Source organism: Eschrichtius robustus, chromosome 4, assembly GCF_028021215.1.
Source record: "Eschrichtius robustus isolate mEscRob2 chromosome 4, mEscRob2.pri, whole genome shotgun sequence".
Taxonomy (NCBI): domain Eukaryota; kingdom Metazoa; phylum Chordata; class Mammalia; order Artiodactyla; family Eschrichtiidae; genus Eschrichtius; species Eschrichtius robustus.
This window is the reverse complement of record NC_090827.1, coordinates 53,012,716-53,025,524: the sequence shown is the minus strand read 5'-3', so window position 1 is coordinate 53,025,524 and position 12,809 is coordinate 53,012,716.

Genomic DNA, 12,809 nt, shown 5'->3' with positions numbered 1-12,809 from the left:
GCGCCGAGCCTGACAGGTTCACTCAGCTCTAAAGTCATAAGTTAAAGACTGAGCACAGTATTTGCAATTGACTTTGGAGGTCAATCCACACAGACAAGCAAGAGGATGTTAAAAAAAAACCTTCTCTGGTGCTTCGCATTGTCTCCTCTATATCTTCTGGGGATAATAATGACACTGGTTTCTCTTTATCACTATGAAAAAGACATTATTTGGAGAATATAGTGTTATTCTATTTTCTTTTGCTAGTTTTTGAAAATCTATTTTCAAATATATTTTAATATAAAATATAAATATAAATATATTTTTACGAGAATGTATTACTCCCATATTTGCGTCATCAAAATTTACGATCTTTGGGCTTTGTTTAAGGCCAAAAGAGACATTGGCTACTTTGACAGCCTTAAAACAGACTCGAGGAAAGCCATCAACATCGCGGCCTTTGAGACCAAGCACAGCAACCTAACTTCATCGTTTTCCTCAATACAGTTCAAGCAGCCATCACTGTTAGGCCTGGTAGAATTTGGCTGTTTGGCTTCAATCCTACTTTTCCCAGCACCTCCAAAGGGCCTGGTTTTCAGGGCTGTGCCAGATGGTTTTCTTGTACTGTTTACTGTGCCACTTCTGCTCCTGTGGGGGGGGCTCAGAGCTTCCTGGCAGTGGGAAGACTGAGACACTGGCCCATCCTGCCAGCACTACAGGCCTGAGCTAAAATGCGAGGTAACGCAGGCTCTTTTGTGAATTTGAGGGTAAATATTGTAAACACTCAGAAAGAACAGAGAGGACTTCCCTGGTGGTGCAGTGGTTAAGAATCCGCCTGCCAATGCAGGGGACATGGGTTCGAGCCCTGGTCCAGGAAGATCCCACATGCCGCGGAGCAGCTAAGCCCGTGCGCCACAACTACTGAGCCTGTGCTCTAGAGCCCGTGCACCACAATGAAGAGTAGACCCCGCTCGCTGCAACTGGAGAAAGCCCGCGTGCAGCAACAAAGTTGCAATGCAGCCAAAAATAAATAAATAAATAAATTTTAAAAGAAAAGCGGTGGAGAAAAAGAAGAAAAGCCAAGGAAGGTTTAGTGTCTAAATGTGCTCTTAGTGTGTGTGTGAGTTATCAATTTACTGCCCATCAGCTCGAACGCTACAGTTATCTGCGCTGTGATAATGGGCTAGACCCTTGCATCACCTCTCGTTTGCAGAGTGCGCATTGTTAGGCTTTGTCAAGAGAAGGCACTGGGAGGACACGCACGAGGGAGGGGCTGCTCCTGGTTCTGGTTCCTCCATTTTATTTCCCCCAGTTACACACATTTGCTCACTCAGACAGAAGCTGCCCGGACTGCAAAAGGCTCCCTGTGGTGGAGATGGCTGCGGGACCCAGATCCGCTTTGCCGTCAGGTGCGCCCGTCCCCACGGTTGCTGGCAGTGGCGGCTGATAACACCCCACACTTGCTGCCTTCGCCAGAGCGTTGCCCTCGGCCACATAGGGCTGCCTCAGCCCGCCCAGGAGGCCCTGCTATCCTCTCACCTGCCCCTGTGCTGTCCAGTGACTGGCTGATGATGGAGGGTACAAACGGCCTCGAAACAACTAATTCTGTGTTGCAATCTGTGCTCCCGAGCTGCTCTGTGGGATTAGACGGAGCTAGGCTCCAGTGGAGATCACATGCTTGCCTCGCTTTATTCCCCTCTCCTGCCCGGCTCCCCTCACTCTGCTTCTCCTGAGGGCGATCCCCCCATAAAGCAATTGAACGTGAACTCGCAACTGAGGTTCTGCTTCTGGAGAACCCAACAAAAGACCCACCTCCAGAGGGAGGTCAGCCCGATACCATTCACAGCCTGCAAGAGCTGAACAGGATGGAGGCTCCCTGAGGGCAGGATCATTCCAAAGAGGAAATTGAGAGAAGACAGACGTGGGATCCCAGCCCTGCTCCTTATGACAAACTCAGCTGGGGGAAGAGTGAGTAAGGGGTGGAGAAGGCAGGAGCATTCAGGAATGTTAGAATTTCAGTGCTCCCTCCTTCCACGGGAAAAGGAGACCAGGTGTGAGGAAGAAGCATCAATACCAACGTCATCAAACTATTATTTATTATTATTATTATTTTTGGCCTCGCCAGGCGGTTTGCGGGATTTTAATTCCCTGACCAGGGATTGAACCCCAGCGTGGCATCGAAAGCGCCGAGCCCTAACTGCTGGACCGCCAGGAAATTCCCAGACTATTATTTTTTAAATGCTACACTGTTGTATTGTTTCCTAGGGCTGCTGTAACTAAGTACCCCAGACTGCATGGCTTAAACCAACAGAAATTTATTCTCTCACAATTCTGGAGGCTAGAAGTCAGAACTCAAGGTGTAGCAGGGCAGTCCTTGGATTTCAGACGCATCACTCCAATCTCTGCCTCCGTCACAGCGTTCTCCCCCTGTGTCTTCACATCGTCTTCTTATGAGGATATCAGTGATACTGGACTTAGGGCCCAGCCTTCTCCACTAGGACCTCGTCTTAACTAGTTACTTCTGCAATAACCTATTTCCAGATGAGGTCACATTCTGAGGTACTGCGGTTAGGACTTTAGCATATCTTTTTGGAGGACACAATTCAACCCATAACAACTGTATAGGTCAAATAAGATGCACATGAGGGCCAGATTCAGCCAGAAGGCTGTCAGCCAGCTGACAGGTACAGGTGTTCCTCCTCCGTGTTACTACAGCACCTGCCTGTGTGTGCAGGGTACCCGTCTCTAGCACAGCACCTGGTACATTGTACAATAATCTTCAATCTGCTTTGATTTCCTCTTACACTGCAATGCCTTGAAGGCAGGAAGAATTTATTATTTGCATCCTCAGCGCCAGTATGAAACCTGCCACATAGGATTCACTCACCAAATGTTTGTTGAATAGAAGAAGAATGGTTCTAAGACCCTCAAATATTACAGTTTGGCTCAGATCATTGGGCCCATTACTTAACTTCTCTTAGCCTCTAGTTTGCTATTTTGTAAAATGGGATTAATCAAATCCAACCCCGTAGAACTTCTGTGAGTGAAGAACCCAGCCCAGTGCCATGATTCAGAAAGTGTTGGCATACATCCTTTTGCTGCTTTTCCATTTCTGAAGGTGTGGGGACCCACTCAGAATGCTCAGAGTTGTTCTAAAGATTATTTTAGGCTGAAGACATTTGAGATTCAACAGATGCAGAAAGGAGCCTTCTCCAAGCTTCCCTTTATCTGACTAAAAGTAGAAACTTCTGAGAAATGAGGCTGCCCTAAAATCTCTCTTTGGCTGCATAAACAAACATTAGCACAAACTTTCTGATCTCCCATTTGATTTTTCTCCTAAAAATCCATTTGTCTGTCCTAAAGAAATATATTTGTTCTTCCCATAGAAGCTGTTAGATATACAAGCCTCTAACTTTAACCACTTAACTAGCCAGCTGCTTCTTTTATTGGCTTCTTTATGTATACCAATAAACCTTTTTTCTCCTGTTAATCGTTTGTCAGTTTAATTCACAAGCCCCAGGCACTAAACATAAGAGGGTAGTGAAAAAAAAACTTTTTCCTTCCCTATAAAGGCTTTGGAAAAGAGCTGTTTTTTCATTTGTGGCTGTGTGGCTTGACTATGTATAAATGCAAGCATCCCAGCATATTATCTTAACAAGGATGGATGATTCTGCCAAAAAAGGTGTGCTCATTATTACTCTCATCAGCTTCTAGCAACTGGTGGATCATGTCTGGTTTTTTTTTTTAACATCTTTATGGGAGTATAATTGCTCTTTACAATGGTGCGTTAGTTTCTACTTTATAACAAAGTGAATCAGCTATACGTATACGTATATCCCCATATCTCCTCCCTCTTGCGTCTCCCTCCCAGCCTCCCTATCCCACCCCTTTAGGTGGTCATAAAGCACCGAGCTGATCTCCCTGTGCTATGTGGCTGCTTCCCACCAGCTATCTATTTTACATTTGGTAGTGTATATATGTCTATGCCACTCTCTCACTTCGTCCCAGCTTACCCTTCCCCCTCCCCATGTCCTAAAGTCCATTCTCTACGTCTGCATCTTTATTCCTGTCCTGCCCCTAGGTTTTTCAGAACCATTTTCTTTTCTTTTAGATTCCATATATATGTGTTAGCATACGGTATTTGTTTTTCTCTTTCTGACTTACTTCACTCTGTATGACAGACTCTAGGTCCATCCACCTCACTACAAATAACTCAATTTCGTTTCTTTTTATGGCTGAGTAAGATTCCATTGTATATATGTGCCACATCTTCTTTATCCATTCATCTGTCGATGGACACTTAGGTTGCTTCCATCTCCTGGCTATTGTAGAGAGCTGCAATGAACATTGTGGTACATGACTCTTTTTGAATTATGGTTTTCTCAGGGTATGAGCCCAGTAGTGGGATTGCTGGGTCGTATGGTAGTTCTATTTTTAGTTTTTTAAGGAAACTCCATACTGTTCTCCATAATGGCTGTATCAATTTACATTCCCACCAACAGTGCAAGAGGGTTCCCTTTTCTCCACACCCTCTCCAGCATTTATTGTTTGTAGATTTTTTGATGATGGGCTGGACCATGTCTGAACCACAGATGTCCACAGTGACACCTCTCTCCCTTACACAGGACTAATCGGCAGCACATTCATTAACAGTGTTAAAATGTAGATGCTTGCAAGGGAAAAAGAAAAGAATACATACCAGCATGAGTTATTTCTGGATGAGACCATTTTTAAATTTCCTTTTTTGGGCTTTATTTTCTAAATTTTCAGCAATGAATACTAGTATTATAATTTAAAAAAGCTATTTTCTCCACAATAAATGTTATTTAAAAAACAAAAGTAAGTGATCGGGACTTCCCTGGTGGGCCAGTGGTTAAGACTCCGTGATTCCACTGTAGGGGACATGGGTTCGATCCCTGGTGAGGGAACTAAGATCCCGCACGCTTCGTGATGCAGCCAAAATAATAATAATAATAATAGTAAAATTTTAAAAATAAATAAATAGATAAAAACAAAAATAAATGATTAAACATGTAAGATAGGCAATGTCCTCTAGATCACTCTTGTTTGCTGGTTTTTTGTTGTTGTTTTGTTTTGTTTTTGTTTTACCTTCTATCCAGATTTGACATTGTTTTTTAAGCATTTACTGCATATTCAGCACTCCTCACTCTTTGGATGGTTACATTAGTAGTAGAAGGTAAAGTCATTTCCTCTGGGATTTTGCAGTCTATGCAAAGGTTCAACATTTGCCTCCCAAATCTGAAACTAGAGCTCACTTAACTTTGTTTTTGTTTTTGTTTTTTTTTGCAAAAAAATACGCCAGCTAATCACTACTTCTTTCTAGAGCTCAGCTATGGGAATTATTTTTATTAAGTATAGCTCCTATTAATAAAGGAAAGGAGAAAATTTAAAAAGAAATGAATAGAATGATTTTTTGGAAAGGAATATGAAACAGTAAAACTTCCTTTTGAAACAAAGGTGATGTAAGACCACATATAAGTTATTTGAAAACAATACTAACATTATAATTCGGTTAAGGACAGCTTATAAGAACATTTAAACAACAGAGAACTTAATCTTGAATTGAATCAAGATGAAAAGAAAATCACAATGAATTGGTGTGAAATATCCTTATTAGAAAACCACAGAGAAATGTGTACGTCCACATGTCTTGAGTTTTAAAGAGTTTGCCCTTTAATCTCACTAATCAATTGGCATTTATTGGGGAAATATAATTAAAAACAAAATCTCTTCACAGCCCAGAAAATCCCTCTACAAAGAAAAGAAAGAAAACAATTGTTAGTATTGAATAAGCATCAACCGGAATGCGATTCACATGTCAGGCCATCTGCTAAGAGATGGTAGAGACAGAAAGCCACCTCACACTCACAGCAGAGAGGGTGCAGCCCATGGCGTTAGGTTGGTTTTGCAATTTGCAGTCGGGGACAGCTGACGTTAGGCCCACCTCCTCCTGGGAAAGTGGGAGATGGGGTGATGTCTTCCTTGATGCAACTTTCTTAGATATGGCTCCCAGGTTCTTGGGAAATACTCCCGAGTTGTGAGACCAAGAAGAGGCTTATCTAGCCATTAAAAAGATTTACATACAGAGCAAGAAATTTTTAAAGAAAAGGGAAAAGTAGGGGGGTCTTTCCAGCAAGAATTAAGCCTCTTATTTGCCCTCACACATACTATGGGGTAATTTACCAACTCAATTTGCGTCCAGTAACGAGCAAAAATAAATAAATAAATAATTCAGTAATTCAGGTTTATAGTTTTTCCTTTTTTGGCAAAACAGCAGAAATATACTCTTTTCTGATTGCCCAGACCAGGGTTTTTAAAGTGTGGCACTATTAACATTTGGGGGGCCAGATAATTTTTTGTGGTAGGAACTGTCCTGTGCACTCTAGAATGTTTAGCAGCATCCGTGGCCTCTACCCATCAGATGCCAGTAGGACATCCCCTTCCCCCAACCTATGACAACTAAAAATGTCTCCAGACAGTGGCAAATGTCCCAGGTGGCGTGGGGATGAGAACCATCCTCCACTGAAAAGTCCTGGCCTAGACAAATTATCAAGAAACACAGCCCAAACGGAGAGTTGAGCCCAGACTGGGCTGGGATGCCAATAAGCCTTCTACTGTCACTCCATGGGCCACACCTGTCTGATGCATGTTGCAGTAATGGCTGCTGTGGGCTGACCACTGCAATTCTTAGAGGAACTTAGAGTCAGTCCTCTTAGTGGAAGACATCTCTGACCAGCCCAGAGTCAGCCTTTTTTTTTTTTTTTTTTTAAAGTAACAACACCTTAATTATCTTTCTCAGTTAGTCCAGGGAGGGGGGTTATGACCCAAACCATTGTAGCTTTAGGGGTTGTCTTGTATCCAAGGCCTAGTCAATTGCTCATCCTTCTAGCCACCATGAAAAAGTGTGAAAGAGGAATTCTTTTTCTTAGCTGTGAGGATGAGCCTGACTGAGAATGGAAGCAATTCAGGGGGAAGCAGAATTAAGATAAAAGGAGACAGTATCCTGGGGAGAAAATTTGAGTCCTGGATCTAGCCATGCCTGAAGCCATCTTCTGAATTGTTTGTTCATGTGAGCCATCAAAGCCATGGTTCGGGATTCAGCAAGCAAGTGGCACACAGCACTCACAGACTCTCCATGCTTTCCTCTTTTCCCAAATGAATCAGGGAGGTAGAGGTGGAAGAGCTTGGGGTCTTAACATCCTCTTCTAATCTACCTCAGAAGTATGCTTCTACCTCTGCTCTGAAGTTCCTCTCCTAATCACTTTTGTTATAGTTATTTATACGGATGGCTTCTCTCTGCTACTAAGCTACATGTTTCCTAAGGACCAGATCCTATCAGATTCACCTTTACATCCTCTGCAGCACACAGCTGCCCCTCAATAGAAAGTACAGATGGTGGAAAGCAACTTGAGCAGGTACCAAACTCTGTGATCGACATGTATCTTAAATTGATGCCCTTCTGGTTTCCACAGTAAGATTAGAGGGAAATTTTCAGCAGTGTTCAGATTCCGGAAGCTGGGCCTGTTTATTCCCCCTAAGCCCTCTGGACTCCATCTTTCCTTTCTCTGTCTGTCTTCCTTCCTCATAGTTATGGACAGACACAATGGCCAAATAGCTCAGTTGTCACTTTCTTTGCCAGCCAGTGCATGTTTCTTTGCATTGGAGAGACCTCCACCGTGCTCCCAGCGGCCACATGCATGAAAACTATCAATATAATTTTATGTTGGTTTATCAGCAACACCAAATTGACGTGCTTAAATAAAATACCCAAATAACACTTGGAAGCCTCTTAACTCACAATATGGATGTGACAAGTGGCCCCAGAAAAAAGGAGTAGAGCTCATTCTTTTCCAAACAATTTGAGTTACCTACGGAACTGTTACCAGCCAGGGTTCTTGGCCTTCCCCAATCAACAGAAATTGATAAGAGGCCGGACAAGACATTCAAGCGAGGTTTTAGTGGGGCCCCTGCTGCAGCAGGGGGGAGAGAGAACAAACAACAGGTTCCCTTGCTTGCTCGCTCCCTGGGGGAGGGGTGAGGCAAGCTTGTTCCTTATATGGGGTGAGGGTAGGGGCGGGCCCAGGGGTCAGGCAGGAGGGGTGGCTTAGGTGTTTCGCCCACCCCTTAGGTGGTGTTGTGTGCAGGGGGCATGCGCAGTACCTTGCTTTCGCTCCCAACACCCTGTTTTTGCTCCAGGCTCTTCAAAAGCGGCAGTTGTGTTTTTTGGTCGCTTTGCATCTTTTGGGTCCAGAATTTGGCATGCACACAGTTACTTTTAGTCCCATACAGTTTCTTTGTATTTTGTTGCTCAAGGAGAGGTGTGTCCAGGTCCAAGCACTGCAGCACTGCAGCAAAGGGTCCCAGGTCCCAGCCTGTCTCAGAACAATTTCCCTACAGTTCCAGCAGAGACCAGTCAGGGCACCTGTTTCCAGGAGGAGAATTCAAGCTTCTCATTCAACAGAGATCACTGAAGTTCACTGTGGAGGAGCAGAAATCTGGGATGGGATGCCTTGATCTTAGCCTGCTTGGCGGCCTGCCTCAGCCATAGGAACCCAATCGACCACTGTGTATGAATGAAACCACTAGCCATTATGAATCAGGAACATGCCAAGTATGCATTTGGAATAAATAATGGGAAAGACGCTTTCTCTCTGCTGAATTGACAAGAAAGAGGTTTCGGCAGCATCTGCTAGAATCTGCTCATTTCGCAGGAAAAGATAACAAAAAGGTCACCTCACAAGTCGGCCTCCACCGGAAGTACGCGCTGCCCTTGGTAAGAGAAGGGCAGACGCAGCCACAGCCGAGCTTCTTGCTCTGCATGTGGGACCATTTGGTGAGGCAGGACATCACGCTCACCTTTTTCTATGTGTGGATTCATGTCCTCCTTTTGTGCTTCTCTCAAGAACTTTCAGTTTCTCCTGCGAGAACACAGGTTCCTCCAGTGAACGTCTTGGCAAAGGCGAGTCTTTCTGGCAGCAGGGCCATTAACGATAGTAGGTGCCGGCGTAAATCTAGGAAGCCAGGGCACAGGGGAAGGCAGTGACCCAATTACTGACAGCTGTTAGAGCCTCGTTTCTCTGCATTCTAGTTTCCCCATTAGAGTGGCACAGACACCACCATCATTAACCTTTAATTTTGATTTAGTACGTCTGCACGGGCTGGCACAACTAAAGTGCAGCCTGTTGCCTGTAAAAGTTCAAGCCCCCTTGAGGTCATTCTGGACCGCACCTGCTCAAACCCAAGTGGTGGGTAGACAAAGCTTTTAAAGGTCGCCCCAGTTTCTGAAGGCTTCCTCCTGCTGCAGGAGTCCTGAAAGGTGAACTTAAGAGCTATGTGAAGAGCTGGAATAACTCGTGCAAAACCCCCTTCCTACTCCCCTGTGATCACGCTGAGAAAAAGAACCAGCAACTAATATTAAAGACCAAGGTCTAGGTTTCATAACGTAGATTGAAGGAAACAAATATCAATCTTAGTGATGGCATGTTTTAAAGTGAGCTAAGTGGTGCATGTGGAACAAACCTTGGAAAGTGACAAAGATTCTCTTCTTGACCAGACTTTAAATGGGCTCATCTGAGCCCTCTTTTTGACCAGGCCTCAACTCTGGCCTAGAAAAACTGCAGACTCTCAGCACAAATGATTCCGTCCCCCGCCTCCCTGCCCAGTCCCAAGCCCCGACTAAAAGATTTGAACAAACACTAACGTAGCTCCTAACAGCTCAAGGCTGCACCCCTAGGATGACCCTACTCCCCCCTTAAACTGTCTGCCTGAGAAAACTGCCAGGAGGATTACTGTTTGTTCCAGCCCAAACCTGGTAATAGATAGGCCCCTGCACGGCCCCCATTCCCGTTTAGAAGGCTCTGGGGGGCTTGCTCTGACTTACACCACTACCTCCTGTCCTACAGATACTAGAAGCTTGCTTCTCCTCTGGATAAGCACCAATCAATAAACCCAGTCTCTGCTGGAGGGTCCGCTCTTTCCCCTCCTGCTCCCCCATTCTCCCTTGAAAACGCCCATCACCTCTGCACTTAGTACTGAATAAATTCCATCCTTACCGCTTTACCTAGTGTCCAGCTTATGCTTGACAAAGCTCAGATCTACATTTTCTATCTGTCCCCGGCAGCAAGGACTAGACAGACAGAACACAGTGCTAACAAGGCCAAGGTTATGAACTTGATCTCCATATGGCTCTGTCCATATTGTGGTCACGTTTCCACCTCTGTCAGGTGTTTCACCAGGGCCTTTCATTGATCACAAGGTGAACCAGATGAGCACGTAGAGATGGCTCAGCACACATCATTTGCTGCTGCTTTTCTGGTTCCTCATTACTGCTTTAAGAGTGCAAATATACAGATGGTGCTTGCAGCCTTCACTCTGTATAGCTCGGCCAGAAGAGAACCTTCCTGTTGTCGCTCATGTTCTCCCCTCTCCCACCCGCCCTTCTCCCTCTGTCTCAGACATTCCCATCACCTCCCACTTCTGTCTCTAGTGCCTATAAGCATTTATCTTTTGTACACTGTGCTTCATGATGTAACCATCCGTGGCTCATGGTTCATGTATTTATGCTTTACTGCTCCTAAAAGCAACAAAAACCATATATTCCCTCTTGTTTTCCACCAGCGTCTAGCATCAGGCTAAGCACATCAAAACTATTCACTAAAATGCATGTAAATATTTTCATTGAGCTTTCAGATGACTTTGACAAATTTCAGCAAAATGATGTTGAATTCCTTCATCATTTCTAGGATGGGCAGTAGACTCTCAAAGTGCTTACACATTTATAAAGAAGTAAACTAGTGTTATTGTACTTCATGTAGAGTGAGTAGTCTTGTCTGTAGATTTTTTCCAATTTTATGTGTGATCATACAGTAATACTATATTTTACTACAAAGGAGGATCATTTAGCATGCAGCATTATAATAGCTAGTTCTTTATACTTACATTGCTGTTAGCCTACATTTTCCTAGTTTTATACATATCTCTTTATCATGATAACATACTTTTATGTTCCTTTGAAGACAGAAAACAAGAAAACAAGGTCTGGGGAAATATCATAGACTAGATGGCTCATAAAACTCCTCAGAAGTTAGGGATTCAAACTTCCAATCTCTGTGGTAATTGGATCTTTTTTGTTGTCATTTTGTTTTAGTCAACTAGGGATAGGACTTTTTTACTTAAGTTGTTGAAGGGATAAATAAAAATAAATCTTTTTACTGGAGAAAATGCAATTAATAAAAATGGTAGGGGGACTTCCCTGGTGGTGCAGTAGTTAAGAATCCACCTGCCAATGCAGGGGACACAGGTTCGAGCCCTGGTCTGGGAAGATCCCACATGCTGCGGAGCAACTAAGCCTGTGCGCCACAACTACTGAGCCTGCGCTCTAGAGCCCACGAGCCACAACTACTGAGCCTGAGCTCTAGAGCCTTCGTGCCACAACTACTGAAGCCCGCACACCTACAGCCCATGCTCTGCAACAAGAGAAGCCACCACGATGAGAAGCCCGTGCACCGCAACAAAGAGTAGCCCCTGCTCGCCGCAACTAGAGAAAGCCCGCGTGCAGAACCGAAGACCCAACACAGCCAAAAATAAATAAATAATAAATATATTTATTAAAAAAAAAATGTAGGCCTTCACCACAGTTAATTTCTCTAGTTTCAGGAACACAAAATAATCCTGTCAATGGGCCTAACACATTTAACTGAGATTGCTCATATGCTAAGATCCAGAAGGGGTCCTGCAGAATGGTAGCTCCCCAATTGTGTTCCAGGCTATTTTCAGATGTGTTCGTTTCCTATTGCTGCTGTAACAAAGTACCACACATTTAGTGGTTAAAAACAACACAAATTTATGTTACAGTTCTGGAGATCAGAAGTCTCAAAGGGTCTCAACAGGCTAACAGCTGGTGTCAGCAGAGCTGAGTTCCTTTCTGGAGGCTCTAGGAGAGAATCTGTTCCCTTGCCTTTCTCAGCTTCTAGAGGCTGCCTGCATGCCTTGGCTTGAAGCCCCTTCCATCAGTGTATTAACTTGTGCTGCCAGGTTCACATGTTTTAGTGCAGCCCTTAGACTAAAGCTTCTACTGCCCTCTCCGTGCATATGGATCATTTTGGGGAGGTTTAATCATCTAATACATTTGGTTCAGCTGGAGCAAAATCACTCATTTCCTCTAGAGTGGTAGTTTTAATTCTAATAGCAAAATTTTTATACATTACAAACATCCTGAAAGAGATGTATGTAATTCTCCTGAAAGAGAATTATCACATCTTTAAGTTTTACTCCAAGTGACGACATATCACTTGGGTAACCACTTACTGAAGAAAAGGATCAAAAGACTATTTCAAAAATGAAAAATGAAGCATGCTAGTTCATCACATCAAATTTGTATTTTTAATCACTTCACAGGATTTTAGGCAGGAGGAGGGGCTATTATACTGATATATGCTGTCTGCCATCTTGATCAACTCCTTTCCAAACACACATAGGGTAGCTTGTAATGCAAATAAACACAATCAAAGAAAGAATTATCAGTGTGACCTAGGTGTGACCTAGGCTCTGTCTCTTATTAATGGAGTGATCCTGGGCAAGCCACACTTTCTTCATTTGTAACATAGGGTGAAAAACAACATGTACCTCAGATGGCTGTAAGGAAAACAGTATGGAATTAAAAAGCTGTAGTGATTCTTGTGTGGGAAGGTTCTTACAAATGGAAGCAGAAAGCCAAGGAGAGTCTTACGTTAGTCCTTCCTGAAAGGACTGAAAAAATATCAGTTTTGATATTTGTTGAGAGGATAGCTGGGTTTGAAACGCTTAAACTT